We start from the raw sequence: 22,215 nt of genomic DNA on the forward strand, positions 1-22,215 counted from the left end.
CTCGAGAGCCCCCAGGCACAGAGACAGGCCTGCTCCCTCGGCCGGGGGGTGGCCCTGCTGTCGGTGCCCTGGCAGAGCAGCAGCTCATCAACCTGGCAGCACTGGGTGTTCTCCAAGCAGTAGGAGAGCCTGGCAGCCTGTGTGCTGCCCAGATGGGGAGGAAGAGTCAGAGAGCACCCGGGCTTATCATTCACCTTGATTACTGAAGGGAGTCCAGTCTTTAGGAAAACAATTGGAGGGAGGTAGGAAAAAATGACAGCTCTGGGTGAGGGGAGGAGGGAATTGGTTTACTCTCTCACCTGGCAGATGTTTACTGTGCCAGGCAGTGGGTCACAGGGAGGGAGGAGAGTGTGCCATCTGGGATCAGACACGAGTCAGAGCAAATAGTGCATCAGTAGAGGGAGGCACAGAGTGCAGCCAGACCAGATAGAAGGCAGCAGCCAATTGCCTGATGGGGAAGATTTCATAGAAAGGGGAGGCATTTCAATTGGGTTTTGAAGGATGCATAGGAGTTGGACAGGAGCAAAGTGGGGAAGGCACAGGGAATAGCACGAGCCGATGCCTTTAGTACTCAGAGTGTGTGGTATTTTGGGTGGTGGGGTGGGGGAAATCCCAAGTGGCAGAAGTGCAGGGTCAAGGGTGGTGAAATGGAGATTAGCCTGGAAAGGGACTGGATCCTATAAAAGTCCAGCTGACACACACATCAAGGACCTCCTAGCAGGGAAGGAAGAAAGCAGCTGAGAAGCCCTATCTACAGAGTGGAGGCCAACCTCATTATAAACCCACCTCAGTCACCAACTACAATGTGGTCTTAAGAAGATTAAGGGGTTCAACTTCCCAAAAGCCTCATGTCATCATCTGTGAAAAGGACAGGTTGAATCTACCTGGCCCAGGGACCAGGATTGAATGGAAACTATGTGGGACAGTCCATGGTTACTTCACAACTGGAGGTTCTTTCCTTGCTTGTGGGGAGGTGCTCCTGCAGCCTGGGCTCCCCTGGAGAGACTCGTGGGAGGGGATGGGTGGATGGGGAGTCAGATGTAAGTCAGGACCAGGGTAGCTAGAGATTCAGGTGTCAGGGATCTGTCCAGAGGTCCTGTCATAGGAAGCTGGGCTGCATGAGGTCAGAAAGCTCCTCCCTGTTGGGAGCAGTGACAGGTCAGAGAACACTGCAGGGCACAGCCACAGCTACAAGAATATGAGTGAGCCTCCTGAATCCCATGTGCTCAAAAGCCCTTCAGATCTGTGATTGGGTCCATCTCACCACTTGACTCACCACTTCTGACACTTGGGACTTCCCCCATTCCGCAGACATACCACGCACTTTGAGTACTAAAGGCACTGGCTCATGCCTTTCCCCCTTCTCCCATGGTAAACTCCTGTGCATCCTTCAAAGCCCAACCAAAATGCCCCCTTTGCATGAAATCATTCCCATCAAGTGGCCAGCTGCTTCCCTTGGCTCCTGCTGCACTCTGTGCCTTTCTTTTCTTTTTTGTTTTTAATTCTATTTTTTTGGCTGTACCAGGCAGTGTATGGGGTCTCGACCAGTTCCCCAACCAGGGATCCAACCTGTACCCCCTGTAGTGGAAGCTCAGCTCTTAACCACTGGACCACCAGGGAAGTCCCTGAGCCTCCCTCTATTGATGTCTGTCCCCCATCCCAGATGGAGCATACTCTTTCCAGGATGCTGAAGAGGGGGGAGCAGGAGCCACCCACTGGTTCCCCTAATGTCTCAGCATCTTCCCTGACCAGCCAGGGTGTCTTTGATTCGTCCTCCCTTCCAGGAAGTGGGAAGAGGCCAGGTCAACAGGAGACCATGCGCACATTTCCACGGCGAGCCCTGCGCCTGCGTCCAGGGGCAAGGGGCCAGGCGGGGGGCATCTCCTTGCACTCTTGGTGTGCAAGTGGCCTGCTTTTTGTGCGTATGTACCATCTCTGACTCTCGCTTCTGCCTGTGAGCTGATTAACATGCTGACGTCCATCAAGAGACCGTGTCACCTCTGGTCTCCCCACAGCCCAGCAGCTATGATGCGTCATTTAGGACTTGGCCCGCCGCGTCACTACAGAGGACCACGGCCAGCGTGAAGAGAGGGATTATGTTGTTCCCATCTGGCTTCGGCCGCCTCCCCAGTCCCTTCCAGCTGTTCCCTGTTACCCACGGCCAAGCGGCAGATGCGGAGTGATGGGAGGAGGGGTGCGGGGGTGAGGTCAGCCAGGAGCTGGAGACCTGTCCATCATCTTCACGTGAATGTCTTCACGGCTATTTCTGGCCTTGCCATTATCCCCACGGCTTCGGGATAAATATAGACACGGATTGAAAAGCCCCAGTGGCAGGCAGGCAGGCAGGCAAACGAGGCAGGCAGCGCTGGAGAGCGTGCGGACGGGGTGCTTGGCTATAAATAAGTCTGCTGGAACACCTCCTCAGCCACGCTGTGCCGTGCGGAAAGACATCTCCTCTCCGGCTCCCTCGCAAAGCACACTTGTGCCTGGTGGGGCCGGGTGGCAGAGGGGCGGCAGGAGGGAAGGTCCGTGGGAGGCGAGGAGGGAGGAACTGGTCTGTGGGAACCTTGCATGGCTGGACAGGGCTGCCAGAGGTAGTTCCCCCTTAGCCTTGCTAGGATAAAGGGGACCAGCTGCCCCCCAACCCCAAGCAAGAGTCGTGGGACAGTCACGTGTTGTGCCCCAAATGGCAGCCCCCGGCCAGCATCTCCAGCCCCCTGGCTCCCCCAGGCCCAGTCCTGTTGCAAGCACGGCCAGTAGACAAGGACAGGTTCTGGGTGGTTCTGGACTTGGGCCTGCTCTGGGGTGCCTGCTCTGCTTTCTCAAGCTGCCGTCTCTCTCCTTCTTCTGCTTCCTCCCGGCTGCCTCCTCCTGAAAAGATCCCAGGTTTGTTTATCTTCTGGTTTCCCAGTCCTCAGTGCTCACCCAAAGCTGGCCGCCTAGTGACCCCCCGCTCCATCGAGGATAGAGTCTCAGGGGGGCAGGAGTCCGGTGGTCCCTGGCCCCTCACCCCTCACCCCCTCCTCGGGCCCACCTTTCTCCACCTGCCTCCTCCCTGGCTCTGACCGCCCCCTCCTAGGCAGCATCAGGTACCTGGGCTGGCGCTGAGCAAGGACCAGGACACGAACCTGGGAGACACTTTTCATGGAAAAGGATAGGAGTCAGTGAGCTGGCGAGAATCCTGGGATGTCCCCGTGAACAAAGTATCCTTACTATGCAGTCACCAGTTGTGGGAAGTGGTTCCCACGAGCCCGGTCCCCTCTGCAGCCTTAGTGAACAAAGACCCGTTGCATTCGGGGGACCGTGCGCTCAGGCCCAGTGCAAGGATAGGATGGTTATTAACACTGTGAACATCACCCCTGCGGAGGGGGAGTGGACAGCCCTGCCTTTCCTGTGGATGAGGGATCTGCACCCCTGCCCCATGGTCATTGCAGCTGCTTCAGGGCTTTGAGGACAAAGGGAACCACAGGGCCACATTGATGTCTCGAGTGGGCGGCACGTGTGTGGACCCGTCATTCGGCCCCAAGGGATGAATCGGGTGTCGTCCCCACTCTCAGGAGCTCACTGGCCACCAGAAAGGACTAGAGTCAGTGGGCAGTTATGAGCCCGTGGGAATGGGTTGGGGGACCTGCTTCTGGGGCACGGAACCTGTGGAGGAAGGGCACCAACACTTGGGCTGGACTTCTTGGAATGCCAAGTTCACCCAACCCGGGAGGTGGTAGAAGACCTTCCTGGCAGAGGAAACAGCCTGTGCAAAGGCACAGAGGCCAGAGCAGGTGCTGCGGGGTCTGGCTGGTAGCGCAGGCTGAGCCCAGGGAAGGAACCAGACCAGCAGGGGTAGGGGGCAGGTCTTGTGGTCTGGTTAAGGAGCATGGATGCTGGCTTGAAAGCAGAGGGAGAGTGTTGAGGGGCTCAGTCCTCTCACACTCTGATGCATTAGAAAAGGCTTCATCTGACTTCATGGGGATGACGGGTCGGAGGTGGGGGGAGGAGGGGGCAGGCTGATGGCAGCATCATGATGTCTTGCACTGTTGAGTACCTGAAAGATTTTTTGTTGTTGTTGCTTTTAACGGAACCTGTGAAATCCAGGATGTACACATGTGGGTGCGTGCCTGAGAAAGTCAGGTTTCTAAAGATGACGGGGCTGTGCTTGGAGCCATCCATTGGTTCTGACTTGCTCAGGTCCCCTTATCACTGGAGGTGACTTTGTCCAGCAAGTGTGGCTGCTGCCAGTAGCCTGGGTCTGGAGCCGAGATAACTGCTTCCCTGGAGGCTTAGTCCATGACCCCAGCTTCCCTCTCCAGGTTCCGACCCCGAATCAGCCCGTTGTAAAAGGATGTTGATTTGTGACTCTCAGTACCCCCACTCCCGCCTGCCACGTTCCCCTCCTCACCCCAGTGCTGACTCTGTGCTGAGTGCCAGCGCCCTGAAAAAGCAGTGACTTAGAAAGTGCCATGTGATGGAAAGATAAACATGGTTGCTCCAGTAAACCACAGAACCCAGAAGTTAGTCCAGTCTTGTATTTATGTATTTGTAAATGTATTTATGATTTATACATAAATGCATCACCAAGTATTTATGATTTTGTTGGTGTTGATTGATAAATAGGCGAAAGGGGAGATTGTGTGGCCTTGATCTTGCCTTGGGGGAATGCTGTGGTCTTTGTTAAGAACTGTGTGAGTCAAAAGTCAGATGCTGTCCCCAAATCCCAGCCTTCACGGATTAAGAAGGTCAGAGTCAGGAGCCTCCTGAAGGTCATGCAAGTCCAAGTCCTCATTTCTCGGATAGAAAATAAAGCAAAACCATTTCTCTGCTCAATACTTCCAACACCAAATGTGTGGGTTTGCCACACCAAGCAATTTTCCAGTTCTCTATGGGCAACATGTGAGTGTCCTTACAGTCAATTCAATTCTGACATTAACTTCCCAGGGTTAGTGAAGACCTTTTGAGTTAAGGGCTCAGTCCCACAAGATTGCTTCCCCCCACCCCCACTTCAGATGCTAATCACAAATAGTGGGTCCCAGGTTACCTACTTCTGACTTGGCTACAAATGGGGGTTCCTACCCTCCCCAACTTCAGGTTTGATGATTTTCTGGGAGTTCACAGAACTCGGGACTTTTACTTACATTTGCTGGTTTATAGGGCTTCCCTGGTAGCTCAGATGGTAAGGAATCTGCCTCCAATGCAAGAGACCTGGGTTTGATCTCTGGTTCAGGAAAATCCCTTGGAGAAGGAAGTGGCAACCCACTCCACTGTTCTTCCCTGGAAATCCCATGGACAGAGAAGCCTGGTGTGCTACAGTCCATGGGATTGCAAACAGTTGGACACGACTGAACAGCAACAACGTGTGGTGTGCAGGATCTTAGTTCCCTGGCCAGGGATTGAATCCATGCCTCCTGCAGTGGAAGCCCGGAGTCTGAACCTCTGTACCTCCAGGGAAGTCTCTCTGTGGGTTTTCTTTTTTTTTTTTTTTTCACAAAAGCCTTTTCAGATTATAATTCACATCCTATACAATTCATTCATTTAAACTGTACAGTTCAGTGGTTTTTAGTATATTCTCGGAGTTGTACAGCCATCGCAGTTTGACATTTTCATCGCTCCAAAAATGAACCCCTTGACGTTCCCCCTGTCCCATCGCTTCCTACACCCCCAGCCCCTGGCAGCCACTAGTCTGCTTTCCCTCTCTCTGGATTTTGCCTCTTCTGGACATTCCGTATAAATGGAGACCGACAGCCTGCAGCCCTTTGTGCCAGGCCGCCTTCACCCAGCACGCCGCCTTCACCCAGCACGCCGTCTTCAAGTTGATTCATGTTGTAGTCTGTGTCGGCGCTTCATTCCTTTTCGTGGCTGAACCGCGTGTGTCATTGACGACATTTTGTTCTCCTCTCGTCGATTGAGTGCATTTTTAAAGAGTGACATTTTTTCCACCTCAAACACAGCTCTGAGCTACTGAGAGGGTCAGGGGACAGTTGCAGAGGATGCCAGCAGCAGGAAAGGCAGCTTCCAAGAGGGGCTCCCAGGAGTGGGGTGAGGACGTTGTTTCTCTGAGAGGCCCCTTGAGTGGGAGAAGGGAGAGTTGTGAGGGGGCCGGAGGGAGAGGGTCCATTCGGGGTTTCCTGCCAGTCTTTCTTTTCTCTTTCCATGAGACGGACAGATGAGGAGAGCACAAGGCCTCGGCAGACAAGAGGCCTTGTTCCAAGGCTGGAATCCTGAGCTACATGTGTCCCAAGGCTCCACCTTGAGATTCACCTCTAAGGCCTCTAGGAGCCTCAAAGCAGATCCAAAGGGACTCAGATGACAGACAGCCTGACTGAGTCCAACCCAGGGATTAGAAGAGGGCAGTTACACATTAGTTTAATCTTGCTCTAATGGTCTCGTCTTCTCAAACAGAGTGACTAGTAATCCTGTTTACAGCTGCGTGTGGCACTGCCTTCTGGGGCACAGAATCTTCTATTCAAAGGAATCGCACTTCTCAGCTCTCCAGGGGCCACACCTGAGCCACCCCTGGTTCTTGGGGGAGGACGGAGGCTACAGTCAGAGTCTCAGGGAAGATTCTGAAGCCTCCAGGGACTTCCCTGGTGGTCCAGTGGTTCAGACTTTGAGCACTCAATACATGGGGCCTGGGTCTGATCCCTGGTCAGGAAACTAGACCTCACATGCTGCAACCAAGAGTTCACATGCCACAACTAAAGATCCTGCATGCCGCAACTAAGACCTGGCACAGCCATATAAATAAATGCAAAAAAAACTTTTTAAAAAAGATTCTGCAGCCTTCACGTGAGGCCTCACCCACCCCAGCCTGTCAGTGTGGAACACTGGCTGAGGGGTCTGTCTGCTGAGCTGTCTGACTTGCAAGGACCCCTCAAGTTCCAGAACCAAACAGGAGGGCTAGGAGGCAGAGAGAAACAGCTCCTGCGCTGACTGGCTCTGGAAGTCAGGCGTCCACAGGAGGCTTTGTCCGATTTATTTAATATGAGCCCTGGCATCAGTCCTGCAAGGCGGGGGTGATGAAAGAGGACTCATCGGGGTAGGAGGGCCTCCCAGCTTGCAAGTAGACTGAGGTGGCTCTTACTCTCCAAGGTGCCATCTTCTTTTGGCGATGGGGTGGCCCAGAGACGAGAGCTGATCTTCATAGGAACTGCAGGCCGGTTATAGACGGGGTCTCCAGCACAGTGTGGGGAGGTGGCTTTCTGGGTTTGACAGCCGGGCTCTCGTAGGCTCTGGATGGTGGGAGGAAGGTATCTGAATCAGAGAGTGGCTGGCCAGGGCGTTACAATGTCAGCGTCTTAAAAACCATCAGCCAAGCTGACCCTTACGCTTTTTGCATTTGGGTCTTAGACACACAGTTATGCTGTCTTCTGTCTCCCCCACCCCTGGCCCACCCCCAGCCACCCTCCCCACCCCCATCCCCACCACACAGTAAAGAAGCACTAGTATCAGGAACCACTGACCTATCATGGAGAAGTTAGATGGATGGATTTAATAACTCCTCTTCCCACCCCCACTCCCCACCACCACCGCCAGTGGCTTCCCTGGTGGCTCAGACAGTAAAGAATCTGCCTGCAATGCTGGAGGCCCAGGTTTGATCCCTAGGTCAGGAAAATTCCCCTGGAGAAGGGAATAGCAACCCACTCCAGTATTCTTCCCTGGAGAATTCCATGGGCAGAGGAACCTGGGGGGCTACAGACCATGGGGTCACAAGGAGATGGACAAGACTGAGCCACTAACACTGTCATTTTCACTCCCCAACCCCCCGTCTGTGGTGGTGGGAACGAAGCAGGAGAACATTGATCAGCCTCTCTCGGGTTTTACTGGAAGACAGAGGGCAGCTCTTGTAGCTGGGAGTGTGGGAGCAGCCGTAATGTGCCCCACAAGGCTGCCACAAGCAACCTGGGGGCTTCTGAAAGCCTGTCTCCTAAGGAAGAGGCTGCAGGATGTTGATCCTGCTGTGAGGCCAGGCACCTGGGAGAGAGGAAGCACTCCTTGCTATTTCTGCAAGGTCAGCGGGGGCCTGCCAGTGAGCGGGTGGCCGCGTGAGCAGCCTAACTCCTCTGCTTACCCTGGGTGCTCCAGCCACATCCTCACTACCTAGCTTCCAGCTTGTCCTTGGCTCCGAGGAAGCAGGCAGCTGGGCCTGCAGGAACCTCACGGTGTAATGTTCATGAAATTAATGAGCATGCTGCTGAACGTGAACCGCTGCTGATGTTTAGTGGGTGTGTGCCCTGGACCAGGCCCTGTACTGGATACTCCTCTCATGGTATCTTATCTCAGTTTTGCCATACTCCCAGTGTCAGCGCTGATATGAACCTTATTCTTACAGATGAGGAAATGCCAAGAGATGAGGTAACTTGGCTGGGCGTTGCTGGCCTGGCTTTTGACTCCTTCTGGAGGCCTATCTGCCCAGTTTGTGGTCACTGGGAGCTAGATGGGCAGGACAGAGTGCCGGCTGGGTCTGTAACTCCTGGTGGGACTTGAAGCAATTACCTTCTTGGAGCTTCCTTTTGTACATCTGTAAAATGGAGATAGAAATGCCTGTAAAGTGGAGATAGAAAAGAATCTGTGTGCGAGGCAGATTCTTAACCACTGCGTCACCAGGGGAGTCCCTGAACGAGTTGTTTTGTTGAGAGTGAGGTATAGATGTTCCGCATCTTTTCTGAGTATGGGAGGAAAATTCGTGTTTTCTTTTTCTCCTCCAAGGAAAATTCGTGTTTTCTCGTCATCTTCCTCTTCCCTCAGCCCAGCTTTGCAGACCACCCGAGACGAAGACCTGTTCCCATTTTGGGGGGGATCAGTCTTCAAAGAGTCAGTCCTGGAACCCAGAAGGGAGCCGGAGGCAGCAGAATGGTCTCCCCAGGAGAGGGTTCTGGGCTGGCAGTGAGTGAGAAGGCCCCCTTGGGAAGCAGGCAGGGCGGGCGGGAGGCCATTGGAAGAAGGCAGGGAGGGTAAGGCTAGGCAGCCAGGCCAGGCACAGTCCATCTCCTCTGACAGTGCCCATCTAGCTGGTGGGAAGAGGCACTTACAGCCTCTGCCAGGGATGTCGTTGTTGGCACCCCGACAGACTGATGTCCCCTGGCCAGTTGCAAGAGTGCATTTGGGACCAACAGCTTGATCTCTAGTGCCTAGCGGGGTTGGAGTTTTACAACTTTGAACTTCTCCAGATTTGCATAAAGGGACCATAGATGTCCCCTAAACAGTGCCTCACTAAGTGCTTGTGGCTGCCATTTCCTGAAGGACCTGTCCCTTCCCTTCTCATTCTCCATAAAAAGCAAGATGACTTTATGTGGTTCATGGTGAGAGAACTCCGTGTTCCACTTCGTTTGATCTGCTCGGTAGGTGCTAGGGGTCTTGTTGAATCTATCTGTGCTTTTGTTTATTGATTTATTTATTCTTATTGAAGTATAGTTGATTTACAGTATTATATTAGATTCATAGTGAGTCAGTATTTTTGTAGACTGTACTCCATTATCTGTTATTACAAGATAATGGCTTATACATGCTTTTAAAGAGCTTTGGTGTGCATCTTTCATTGTTTAGTTATCCATAATTCATTCATTCAATGGAGCTTTTTTAAAAAGTTTTTTAAAAACTTTTTATAGAAGTGTAACAACACTACGAAAAGCGTATAGACATTAGGTGTCCTGCTGATAACTTTATACAGACTGACCATACAGATTGATCAACAGGACGTCAGCTGTCCCCAGAAACTCCCCGACTTCCACCAACCATCCTCAAGTCTGAAACCATAGACAGGGAAATTCCCTGGCGGTCCAGTGTTTGGACTTGGTGCTTTCACTGCAGGGGCCTGGTCAGGAAACTAAGATCCCCAAAACCTTGCAGTGTGGCCAAAAAATAAATCCAACAGAGTTTTGGGACACCACTCAGGTACCAGGCATTGTTCTAAGCACTAGAAATCCAGCAGTGAACCAGATGAAATCCCTTCCTAACAAACAGGCCATACTAAATGCCAGGATGGAAAATGAGCAAGGGATTAGAATAGAGAGAGAGGAGGAGGTGGTAGTGGGGTTGAGACAGCGTGATCAGAGAGGACCTCCCTTTTAAAACCTAAACAAACTTGGAAAGCCAGTCCTGTAATATCTGAGAAAGAGGGAACAGTAGGTGCAAAGGCCCTGAGGCAGAGGTGTGCTCGGCAAGTCTGAGGAGTGTAAGAGGAAGGTGGTAGGAGGTGGCAGAGTCAGGGGTGTGATCTTGGAGGACTTGTAGGTCATGATAAAGACTTTGGACTTGGGACTTCCCTAGCCATCCAGTGATTAAGGCTCTGTACTTCCACTGCAGGGGGTGTGGGTTCAATCCCTGGTTGGGGAGCTAAGATCCTGCATGCCTTTCAGAACAGCAAAGAAGAAGTCCTAAGTGTGAGAGGAGCTGGGGAGGGTGTTGAGGTACAGGCATGACATATTCCTATTTGCATTTACATTTTAAAATGCTCACTTTGGCTGCCCTGTGGAGTAGAAGCAGGGAGACCAGTTAGAAATTCTGTATTGCAGTAGCTTAAGAGTTGTTAATGAAGATGGAAGGTATCACAGGGCAGTGGTGCCTAACCTTTTTGGCACCAGGCACCAGTTTTGTGGAAGACAGTTTTTCCATGGACCAGGGCAGGGTTGGGGGGAATGGTTGCAGGATAATTCGAGTGCATTACATTTATTGTGTCCTTTATTTCTATTAGTGTTACACTGTGATATATAATGAAATAATTATACAACTCACCATAATACAGAATCAGTGGGAGCCCTGAGCTTGTTTTCCTGTAACTAGAGCGGCTATAAATACAAATGAAGCTTAGCCCGCCACTCACCTCCTGCTGTGTGGCCTGGTTCCTAACAGGCCATGGACCCTTACTGGTCTGTGTCCCCAGGGTTGGGGACCCCTGGCATAAAGGGAAGTGAATCACCTTCAAGAATGAGTTGGAAGCCTCTTGCCCTTCGGCCGGGCACATAGAACCACCCGCCAGCGTGTAGGGCCCTCTGGGTCTGGCCGCTGAGAAGGTTAGGGCTTTCAGGGATCCCCTGGGTCTCTGAGCTGCTGGGGAGGCATCACAAGGTGGAGCTGAGTGCTGAGCTGTTCCTTCCCTCTCCCTGCCCAGCCCAGGTGCTGAGGGAGTTAATTGCACATGGGGGTGCTGATCCGTGCAGATGAGCTGAGCGGAACGAAGTACGATGATCTTGGGCCTGGCCCTGGAGACCTTTGAGAGGAACCAGGCGGGTCCCGCTGAGTTGTGGGCTTCCCCAAGGGGCCTGTTCTGAGATCTTTCCCTCCAACTTCTGGAAACTCATGTAGCCCAGATGTCAGAGCTGCGGAAGCTGTCTGGGTCTCTGCCTTTGCTTTTTTGGACTCCCCCTCATTTGCTTCCTTCTCTCCTTCCTCCCTCCCTTTCTCCATTCACACTTCTCTCAAGATATACTATGATGGACCTAGAGATGATCATACTAAGTGAACTAAGTCGGAGGAGAAAGATGAATACCACATGATATGGCTTATATGCGGAATCTAAAAAAGTGTTGATATGATTGAACTTATTTACAAAACAGAAACAGATTTAGAGAAGAAAGCTGTCGTTACCAGGGTGGAAGGGTTGGGGAGAGGGAAAGTTAGGGAGTTTGAGATTGACATGTGCACATTGATATATTTTAAATGATAACCAATAAGGACCTACTGTAAGAAAATAAAAAAAAGAGGCACTATGGATCAGTGAGGACCAGCTCAGGCAGGCCCTGGGGCCACATGACCAGGGTTTGACTTCGGCTCCAGACCTGAAGCAAGTAAGTGACTAACCTGTCTGTGCTCCAGTTACCTCATCTGCAAAATGGGGACAAAATGATTCAATCAGTTAAATCGAATACACTGCACAGTAAGCCTACAGGCGCCATCCTCTGCCTTCCAGGTCACTGACCCCCGGCTAGCCTGGGTAGTGATTAGCCGTGTGTGTCGTTATTTGAGTTTTCTGGGATCATTCCCCCTGGGCCCTGTTTGAAGGAACGTGCCTGCATGTTTGGGAGTTTATAATTGGAATCGTTACCATTTGTTGACCTTTGGCCACGTCCCAGCCCTATACCAACACTCACATACATCATCTCACATTGCCCTCAAAGAAGTCTATTTTCATCTCCATTTCCCCATTTTTTTCCTGAACTTTTTATTTTATATTGAGGTATGGCCAGTGAACAATGTTGTGATAGTTTCAGGTGGACAGCAAAGGGACTCAGCCACACATACATGTATCCACTCGCCCCCAACCCCATCCCATGCAGGCTGCCACATCACATGGACCTGTGCTGTACAGGAGGTCCTTGCTGGCTATCCATTTTAAATATAGCAGTGTATTTAAATATAGCCATCCCAAACTCTCTAAGTATCCTTCCTCCCTTCCCTGACCCCGCCCAGCAGTCATAAATTTGTTTTCTAAGTCCATCCCTATTTTTTTTTTTTTTTAATTTTCGGCCGCACCATGCAGCACGTGGAATCTTAGTTCCCCCCACCAGGGATTGAACCTGTGCCCCCTGCGTTGGCAGCATGGAATCTTAACCGCTAGACCACCAGGGACGTTCCCATCCCCTTTATAAAAAAAGAAAACTGAGGCTTAGAGGGATGAAGGAACTTGCCAAGCCCTCTGGCTGGTAGTGGTGGGGCCAGGATCTGACAGCCCTCCCCTGAGCTGTTTCTCTCCTGCCAGGGATAGTGTGTTGGTGCCAGCCCACCATGGATGCTGAGGGCTGTTGGGTTCCCATTCTTGCTCAAGGCCAGCCTGCCTGGTCCCTGCAACCTTCCCTGCATCTGGCTACAGGATGGTCCAGAGAGGACCTCTCTGTAGAAACCTATGTAAGCTTAGGAATCAAGTCATGTATATCTGGGGAAATGCATTCCTGGCAGAGGGCACAGCATGTCCAAAGGCCCTGGGGCATCTTTCAGAGAGGGTATCTCCTGGCTCTTCTTAGCCTCTGCCTACATTTTGGCCTCTGATAGGCCATCAGGGACACAGAATCCTGTCTCAATGACGCTGGCTGACACAAGGAGCCTTTCTCTGAAGGTCCCTGGCATTTCTACATGACTGGAGGGGCCTGTGAGCTCCCCGGCTGTACTTCAGGAATTGAGGTCTGTCTAGCAGCAGGCCACAGAGGGTGCCGACTTGGTCACTGTGGAGTTGTTAGGCCCTCCTGTATTTTTTTTTTTTAATTTATTAAAAAAAATTTTTATTTGTCTGTGTCGGGTCTTAGTTGCGGCATGCAGGATGTAGTAGTTCATTGACCAGGGATTGAACGTGGACCCCCTGCATTGAGAGTACGGAATAGCCCCTGGGCCACCATGGAAGTCCCCCTTCCTGTGTCTTCAAATAGCATTTTGGAGAGTGGGCTTTTGTTTTACCACAATGAAAAGATACAAAAAGGAAAAAAACAAGTCCACTCTCTCTGGTGGCTCAGACAGTAAAGAATCTGCCTGCAATGCGGGAGACCTGTGTTCAATCCCTGGGTTGGGAAGGTCCCCTGGAGAAGGGAATGGCTGCCCACTTGGAGTATTCTTGCCTGGAGAATTCCATGGACAGAGGTGCCTGGCAGGCTACAGTCCATGGGGTCACAAAGAGTCAGATATGACTGAGTGACTAAGCACAAAATACACATAAGATTGACCACTTTATCCATTTTTAAGTTCAGCGGCATTAATTACGCTCAAGTTGTTGGGTCACCATCAATAGCACCATCTCCAGAGCTCTTTTCTTTCCCCAAAGAGAAACTCTGTCCCCATTAAACACTTAACTCCCCCCCCCCCCGCCGCCCCGACCACCATACTCACCTTTCCACCTTCGGTCTCTAAGGATCTGCTGACTCTAAGCACCTCGTATGAGTGGAATCATACAGTATTTGCCCTGTGGTGTCTGCCTTCTTTCCCTTAGCACAGAGCTTCCAAGGTTCACCGCTGCTGTTGGGGGAGGGAGGTGAACTTTTTAGAAATATATGTGATGCTTGAGGGCCTGTGTCCCAGGAGCTGCAGAGCAACAAGAGGAAAAGAGGCCCAGGTCCCGGGTAAAGTGACCCATGCCATCCTTACACCTGAAGGCTGGGGCTCCTTAGCTCCTGGCTTCACCTGTTTGCATTTCTCTAGTAGTCATGTGTGGATGTGAGAATTTGACTATAAAGAAGGCTAAGCACCGAAGAATTAATACTTTTGAACTGTGGTGCTGGAGAATACTCTTGAGAGTCCCTTGGACAGCAAGGAGATCAAACCAGTCAGTCCTAAAGGAAATCAACCCTGAATATTCACTAGGAATGACTGTTGCTGAAACTGAAGCTCCAATACTTTGGCCACTTGATGTGAAGAGCTGACTCACTGGATAAAACCCCAATGCTGGGAAAGATTGAAGGCAAAGGGAGAAGGGGTGCAGCAGAGGATGAGATAGTTAGATAGCATCATCAACTCAATTAACATGAGTTTGAGCAAACTCTGGGAGATAGTGGAGGACAGAGGAGCCTGGCGTGCTGCAGTCCATAGGGTAGCAAAGAGTCGAACACAATTTAGGGACTGAACAACAACAAATGGGCACATCTTGAAATCAAGACCCTCAACCCACATTTAGTCCTCTGTGGGCCTCGTGTTTAGATGCTGCTCATCTGAGCTCATTTTTCCCATCTGTGAAATGGATCTCACGCACTGATTCTCAGATTGTCCTTGGCCCGAATGAGCTGGCTTCCCATGGCCGACCTGGGAGCTGACCCTTGTGTGCCAGGCCGACTGGGAGCAGGTGGAGGAGGAGTGCCTTTTAGACTATGACTGTTTTATTTATTAAAAATTAATGAAGGGACTTTGATGTATCAGGGCTTAAGAGGAGCTGACAGGTCACATGGTCTCCAAAAGCACAGGGCTGGTAATCTATTTAAAAAAAAAACATTTTCTTCTTCTTCTTTTTAATTTAATGGAGGAAATCATTAGCTGGGAAATTGGTCGAGCTGATTTATTCCTGTTTTGGGGAGGGGGAGTGGAAGAGCAAATCTGCTCTAATTGCCGTTTGTTCTAGAAATATGTCAGCAAAATATTCCCATTAGCCAGGCCTGGTGGGAGATAGGGCCTCCAGCTTCCTTCTCTTCAAAGCCTGCTCCCGGCAGGAGAAGGGGTCTCTTTCTGGACCCAGGTGGGCGGCCACGCTGTCAGCGGCGAACATCTCCTTAAAGGTCCCGGCAGACTTGCCCTGGCTCCCCCGGTGTGTGTGCTTGGGTGGTGGTGGGGGGCCCCTGCTGTCTTCGACCCCCAGGGCTCTCACACTCAAGCCCCAGTTCCCAGGGATGCAGGTCTGGGACCCCCATCTGGGAAAGAAGACTACGTGCCTCCTGGGCTTCATTTGGTTCCAAGGGAGGCAACTTCGGTTGACCCTAAAAATAACCAAACATGCAAACAGCTTCAACAGGCAAATGTTTTTCATATCCGTGAGCCAAATAATTTAAAGGTACAGCTGTTTTCCCACTGTTTTCTCAGTCTGTTTTCCTGGTGCAGGGAGGGGCTCTCTGGAGTGATCGGGGCTCTTTTGGGGTGACTGTCTTCCACCCCCATGGGTTGAGGTCTGGCTGGGTGCTGAGCCTTGCCATGGGCCCCTGGCCACTGCCCAAGAGGTGGACATCTCCCACCCAAGCCTGGCAAGGGCTAAGGTCCCCACATCCCTCGGAGCCAGCCGGCCTGGCTGGAGTGCTGGTGACCCTTCAGGCTCGCTGCACGTGCAGAGAGGTCCTCCTTATACATGAATTTGATTGTGTGAGCTTGTCTGGCCCCGAAACAGGAGTAAAATGAGTTCTCAGAGAGGAGGCTGTAAGAAGCCAGGCAGGATGTGGAGAAGGTGGAAGACAAGGGACCACTGAGGTGTGAACCGTGCTCCGAGCAGGGGCTGGGTCCACAGCGAACTCCAGGTCACCCGAAGCCCATGTGCGCAGCCTCCCCGCTGTGTATTCCAGGCCCTCACTCACTCTGTCCCTCCTCCCTACCCTCAAGGCCAGTGTGAGGCTCCAGGACACATCGCCACATCCACAGCTGGGCATCTGTCTGTCCCTGTCATAATCCTCCCATAGGTGCACCACGGCTAGGGGGAAAGCCCGCCATCAAATAGGCAGTTTTGTGCGTGCTGAGTGTGGTCACCCCTTGGAACAGTGGCCCTGGGACTCCAGGGCAGGGGTCTAGAGCCATGGGGCGGGGCTATCATCAAGGGAGTTGGTTCACGATGTGGGGAGGGGCAGACCCAGCCCTGTAGTGTAGGGTACTACAGAGTCTTCATGCATTCACTCAGGCGCTCATTCATTCATCCCAAAAATGTGTTCACTGCCTGCTGGGTGCCGTGGGGAGATAGCAGTGAGTACAACCCAATCCAAATCTTTGCCCCTGGAGCCTCTACTCTAGTGGGCATATCTATCAAGTCCTTTCAGTCGTCTCCAGCTCTTTGCGACACCAAGGACTGTAGCCCACCGGGCTCCTCTGTCCATGGGGATTCTCCAGGCAGGAATACTGGAGTGGTTGGCCAAGCCCCCCTCCAAGGGATCTTCCCACCCCAGGGATTGAACCCCCATCTCTTGCATCTCCTGCATTGGCAAATGGGTTCTTTACTACTCGTGCCACATTCCAGTGGGAAAGACAGTTTTTTTTAAAAAAAGAACGTGTCACATCATGGATGAACCCAAAACGTGTTACTCTGAGTAAAATAAAGGAAAGAAAGAAAGGGAAGTTGGTCAGCCGTGTCCGACTCTTTGCGACCCCATGGGCTGTAGCCTACCAGGCTCCTCCATCCGTGTAATTTTCCAGGCAAGAATACTGGAGTGGGTTGCCATTTCCTTCTCCAGAGGATCTTCCTGACCCAGGGATTGAATCTGGGTGTCCCACATTGCAGGCAGACACTTTACCATCTGAGCCACCAGGGAAGCGGAGTAAAATAAGCCAGATACAAAAGGATAGCGACTGTATGACTCCACTGCTGTGGCATGCCTAAAGCAATCAAAGTAGAATGGTGGGTGTCAGGGCTCCGGGGGGCCAGGAACCAGGAGTTGGTGTTCAGTGGGGACAGAGTTTCAGTTTTACAAGATGAAGAAGTTCTGGAGATGGATGGGGTTGATGGTTGCACCACAGTATGAAGGTACTTAATGCCACGGAACTGTACATTTGAAAATGATTGAGAAAAAAAAAAAAAAGAAAGAAAATGATTGAGACGGTAAGCTTGATGTTGTGTGTATTTTACTACAATTTTTAAAATAACAGAAGAAGAAAGGAAAGTACATAGTATTTTAGATAAGTATCAAAGCTATGAAGTAAAGGGGAAAGTCAAGGGAGTGCTGGCATTGGAGTGAAGTTTGAAATAAAGTGGCAGGACTTCCCTGGCAGTCTAGCAGTTAAGACTCCACAATCCAGTGCAAGGGGTGTGCGTTCAATCCCTGGTCGGGGAACTAAGATCTCACATGAGGCTCGGCATGGCAAAGAAAGAAAGAAGGGTGGTCAAGGAAAGCCTCAGTGAGGAGGGGCCCAGAGCAGAGGCTGCAGGGGGAGGGGCTCTGGGCAGATGGTCCGAGGGACAGATTCTCCGAGGCGGGTAGAGCAGGGCCTCCAGATGTTCACTGTGAGTGGGGTGAGGCCAGGTCACTTTGGGGCACAGGTTTGTAGGAGATCCCTCTGGCCGTCCTGTTAAAGAGAAGCAGGGGGCATGTGGGAGCCTAAGAGGAGGTTTTTCAGGGTGAAGGGGGAGCCGCCCAGGGCCCCCAGTCCTCGGCAGCAGTCTCTAGGTGACCCGTACCTGTTGGTGGGCTCACAGCACACGTGGAGTTATGGTTATTTATGGTTATGTTTAAATTTTACTGGAGTCCCCACTGCCACCCCCCAGACATCACTTCTCCCCAACTTGGGCAGATAGGGGCTGGTGGGGTTGGTGCGGGGGAAACAGGAGTGGGATGGTGGCTTGGCCAGGCTTTGGTTCCCATTGTTCTGGCTTTGAAGCCACACAGCTGTCCCCTGGGCCCTTGATCTGCCCTGGTGTGGGGTGGAGTGCTGGGGGTCCCCTCCTACCCTGGCCCATCTCAGAGTCTCCTGCCTCTCAGGAGGCCCATGAAGGCCAGATTGGGGGGAGTCGGGGGCCTGGACTTCAGCCCCAATGCCCCCCTCCCTATACCCCCACCTTGCCTTGTGTTCCTGCAGCCACGCGTCTGGGTTTCAGCATCTGCAGAGTGAGAAGGTCGAACTGAAATCTGATCTGGACTCTAGTCCAGCCCTGGTGCCAGGGCACAAGCCTGTGAGAACGTGGGAAGGTGTCCCTGAAAAGCCAAGATAGCCCAGGCAGAGATCACGGACCCCCTGTCCATCCCCACAGGGATCCCTGCTGCTACTTTAGGAGTGCTGAGAGGGTCTGTTTCAATCCTCCAACTCCTCCCTGGACATTCCAGGGATGACCTCAGGAGTTGCTGGGGGAAACGGCAGGACATGGGGTTCTAGAATAGGGGTGTGGGGCCGGGGGGGCAGGAGGAGAGGTCAGCGGTTCAGGGCCCTACATCATCATGGAGTCTGCTGTGCCCACTCCCCAGCTGACGCCTGTTGTGTTCCCCGAGAGCCCGACTGCCCACCTTCTGTCCTTTTAGAGGGAGCGTGGGGGGCCAGGCTGCAAACAGAGGTTCGCTCCACTGCCCAGACACCGTGGGGTAAGTAGGGAGGGGAAGGGATAGAGGAAAAGACAGGAGCTGTGTGCAGGGCCTGTGTTCCCAGCCTGTTAAGACCTTAGAGCTGCTCTGTCCAGAGCAATCATCAGTAGCCCCATGTGACTTCTTAATTTAAATTTAATTTTTAAAAGCATTATTTATTTGGCTGCACCAGATCTTTCATTGTGGCATGTGGGATCTATTTCCTGGACCAGGGATTGAACCCAGGCTGCCTGCATTGGGATCTCAGCATCTTAGCCACTAAACCCCCAGGGAAGTCCCTTCATTTCAAGTTTAAGTTAAAGTAAAATATAATTTAAAATTCCATTGTCCAGTCACACTGTTCACCTTCCAGGGGCTCAGTAGCCCCTGGGCTAGCGGTAGCTCAGGCATAGAACACGTCCGTCATCCCAGAAAGTTCCATGAAACAACACCAGTCTCATCTCCAGAGTACCCCCTCAAGGTGGAGACTATTTGCCCCCATTTTACAGATGGAGAGGCTGAGGCTCAGAGAAAGGAAAATGACTCACTAGTCAGGCAGCCAGTGAGTGTAAGAGAGCACTTGAACCTGGGGGCATTGGGTAGATGTGGGGATGCTGTGCACATGGGTCCTGTTGCCCAGAGGGCCGCTTCCTGGGACAGAGGTGACCCAAATCCACTAGCTGGCCACACACGTGTCTGGCACCCCTGCCTCAGGGCCTGGTGGAGCTCCCTGACTCAGGCTCCATTACCCAGTGGGGAGCAATGCTTTAATGAAAAGGCTGAGCAAGGATTGACATTTCCATTTGGGGCCTCCTTTTGAGACCAAATCCCATAGAAGAGGCTTCAGGAAACATCACTGGGTTCTGAAAAACTCATTCTAAAAGTGAGAGAACCATAGCCAACGGCTGGAAGCAACGCACATATCCAATGACTCCGATACTGTGATTCAGCTGTAAAGAGGAGTGAAACACTGACACACGCTACCAAGTGGACGAACCTCGAGAACCCGATCCCGATGCAGAGTGAAAGAGGCCACATGAAGGGCCATGGCGTGTACGAGCCCGTTGATTTGAAGTGTCCAGAGCAGGTGAACTCACAGAAACCGGGAGCAGACTGGTGGTTGCTGGGAGCTGGGCGGGGCGGGGGGGCGGGTGGGCAGGGGGGGAGTCAGTGCCTATCATGATGAGGCTGTGGGTGGTCAAAATGTTCTGGAATGAGAGGGGATTGTGGCAGTCCATGCCTCTGACCTGTGGGCTTTGAAACAGTAAGAATGGGACTTCCCTGGTGGTTCAGGGGCAACGGGGCTTTTCTGGTGACTCAGCGGTAAAGAACCAGCCTGCAATGCGGAAGATGAGGGTTCAGTCCCTGGGTCGGGAAGAAGGAAATGTCAACCCACTCCAGTATTCTTGCCTGGAGAATCCCATGGACAGAGGAACCCAGTGGGCTACAGTCCATGGGGTCTCAAAGAGTCAGAACAGTTTAGCAAGTAAGCCACCACCACCACGAGCAGCTAGGACTTCTCCTTCCAGTGGAGGGGTTGCTAAGGTCTTGCATGCCTCTCAGCCAAAAAACCCCAAAACCACAAAACAGAAGTGATATTATAACAAATTCAATAAAGGCTTTAAAAAATGGTCCACATTTTAAAAAAGTCTTTTAAAAAATGGTAAATTTTATGGGTGTTTTGCCACATTAAACATAAGTGAGAGGAAATGGTAGAATCTCCATGGTGCACGTATGTAATGTTCAATAGGAAATGTGTTCAACTTTGCTGTGTGTGTGAACGTTTTCATGATAAAGCATGAGGGGGAGACTAGAAGAAAATGGTGGAGAGCAAAGGTTTCCCAGATCGCGGCCTTCAGAGACCGGAACCCAGCCAGGGCCACCCTCGGGCCTGTGTGCGTCAGGGGGTGCAAGGCCTCTGCCGGTGCCTTCAGTCTCTCCAGGGCCTCAGTCCTGGCCGTGGGCAGCAAGGGGAGGTGGGATGTGTAGGGGCTGTGCCCGGCATGCTTCCGTTCCCCCCAAGGGCACAACGTTCCTAAGCTGGTATCTACGCACCTTCCCCGGCCCCTGCTGTCTTGGTATCGAACTGCCCTGGAGTTCCAGTTGGGAGGATGGTGGGGTTGTGTCCGCTTGTGGTGAGGAGTGGAGGCCCAGAGATGGGCCTGGATGTGCCCCTGTCATGTCACCTCCAAGAGGGGAGGCTGAGACCCCAGCCCAGGCCTCCCGGTGCTCTCTCTGTCCCCATTTCTCCAGTGTGGTGTGAGTGTGGGGCCAGCAGCGAAGGCCAGAGCTGGGGCTGGGGTCGTGGACTGGACTAGCAGCGGGGCCGGCAGGGACCAGTGGCAGCAGCCCAGCGCAGGAGAGGCAGGGAGGCAGAGCCTGCGAGGGCTGTCCACCCCGGAGAGGCATCCACCCAGGAGGATTGTCCACCCTGGAGAGGCATCCACCCAGGAGGATTGTCCACCCCGGAGAGGCATCCACCCAGGAGGATTGTCCACCCCGGAGAGGCATCCACCCAGGAGGATTGTCCACCTGGAGGGTCATCCACCCTGGAAGGTCGTCCACCTGGGAGGGCTGTCTACATGGGAGGGTCATCCACCCGGCACCCCAGAGTGCCTTCATCTTTCCTGCACTTCCTGCAAAAGAGGCTCTGGGTGTCGAGGTCCTCCCTTAGTTGAATGTCTCCTCATCCCACCTGAGGTTGGAAAATATGGCTGAAACTCATGGGGAAATGCACCTTAAGGTCTGGCAATGCTGATTTTTAGAGACAAGGAGACAGGTGGAGGTCAGAAATGCCTCCTCCAACACCAGGGCCCCAGGTGGTACCCAGGGCGTCGGGAGGGGCTCTAGGCCCCTCAGTCCCCAGGGAGTTTAGCCGGGCAGGTGGCCGGGCATGAGATGAGGGGCGCAGCTCATCTCGGGGTGATGGAGCGCAGTGAAGCAGGCAAGGAAGCCCTGAGCTTTCTGTCCACTCACCCCTGTCTCCTCCCAGCGGGCAGAGAGCTGCTGTCTGCCCTACTGAGTCGGGCCAGTTCCCTTCCCAGCCTGGCCGCCTCAGCCCAGAAGGCCTGGTTCGGGGGAGGCCGCACCAGAAGTGTGGGGATTGGCTCCAAGCTGACGCCTTCCCTCCGGCATAAGGTTCCTCCGCCCGCCTCGGGCTCTGCCAGCGGCTCCCCTTTCTCCATGGCAACTTAGCTCAGTGGTCCCAGTGGAGGAGAGAGAATCAATTCTTCCTCTTCCCTCCCTCTCTCTCCTCTCTCCCCACCCCTTCCTCTTGGCCTCCCTTCCTCCTCCGTCCCCGCCAGGCTCACGGCGCTTCCATCCATCGGTCCATCCCTCCATCCGTCCCTGGTCCCTGAGGCGCCCTGCCGTCTCCAGGCATGGGTTGCCGGCAGGGCTGTGTGCCGGGGGTGGCTCCCTGAGGCCGTCAGCATGGGGAGCTCAGGGATCCTCCGCAGACATGGGAGACCGTGGGACCAGCCCCCGGCCAGCTCCTATGGCATTTGGCTTCCAGCTCTGACACTTTGTCTCCCCTCTTCCCGGTCCTTACATTTTCTTCCTGAAAGGTAATGTTCTGCTA

General features: G+C 52.8%; 1 protein-coding gene across 21 annotated transcripts in view; it reads left to right on the forward strand.

Annotated features, from left to right (window-relative positions):
* The window catches only part of PITPNM2 (phosphatidylinositol transfer protein membrane associated 2), a 159,953-nt gene that overhangs the window by 50,545 nt on the left and 87,193 nt on the right, over nt 1–22,215 (forward strand). For 2 of the 21 annotated variants that reach the window (XM_070769434.1, XM_070769435.1), the window contains exon 1: nt 19,822–22,201. The exons of the other annotated variants lie outside the window; for them this stretch is intronic. The gene's annotated coding sequence lies outside the window, so the exon portion shown is untranslated. Of the gene's footprint in view, nt 1–19,821; nt 22,202–22,215 lie in introns of those variants that run through there. 21 annotated transcript variants of the gene reach the window in all.

The sequence above is a fragment of the Bos indicus genome, chromosome 17 (assembly GCF_029378745.1).
Source record: "Bos indicus isolate NIAB-ARS_2022 breed Sahiwal x Tharparkar chromosome 17, NIAB-ARS_B.indTharparkar_mat_pri_1.0, whole genome shotgun sequence".
NCBI lineage: Eukaryota > Metazoa > Chordata > Mammalia > Artiodactyla > Bovidae > Bos > Bos indicus.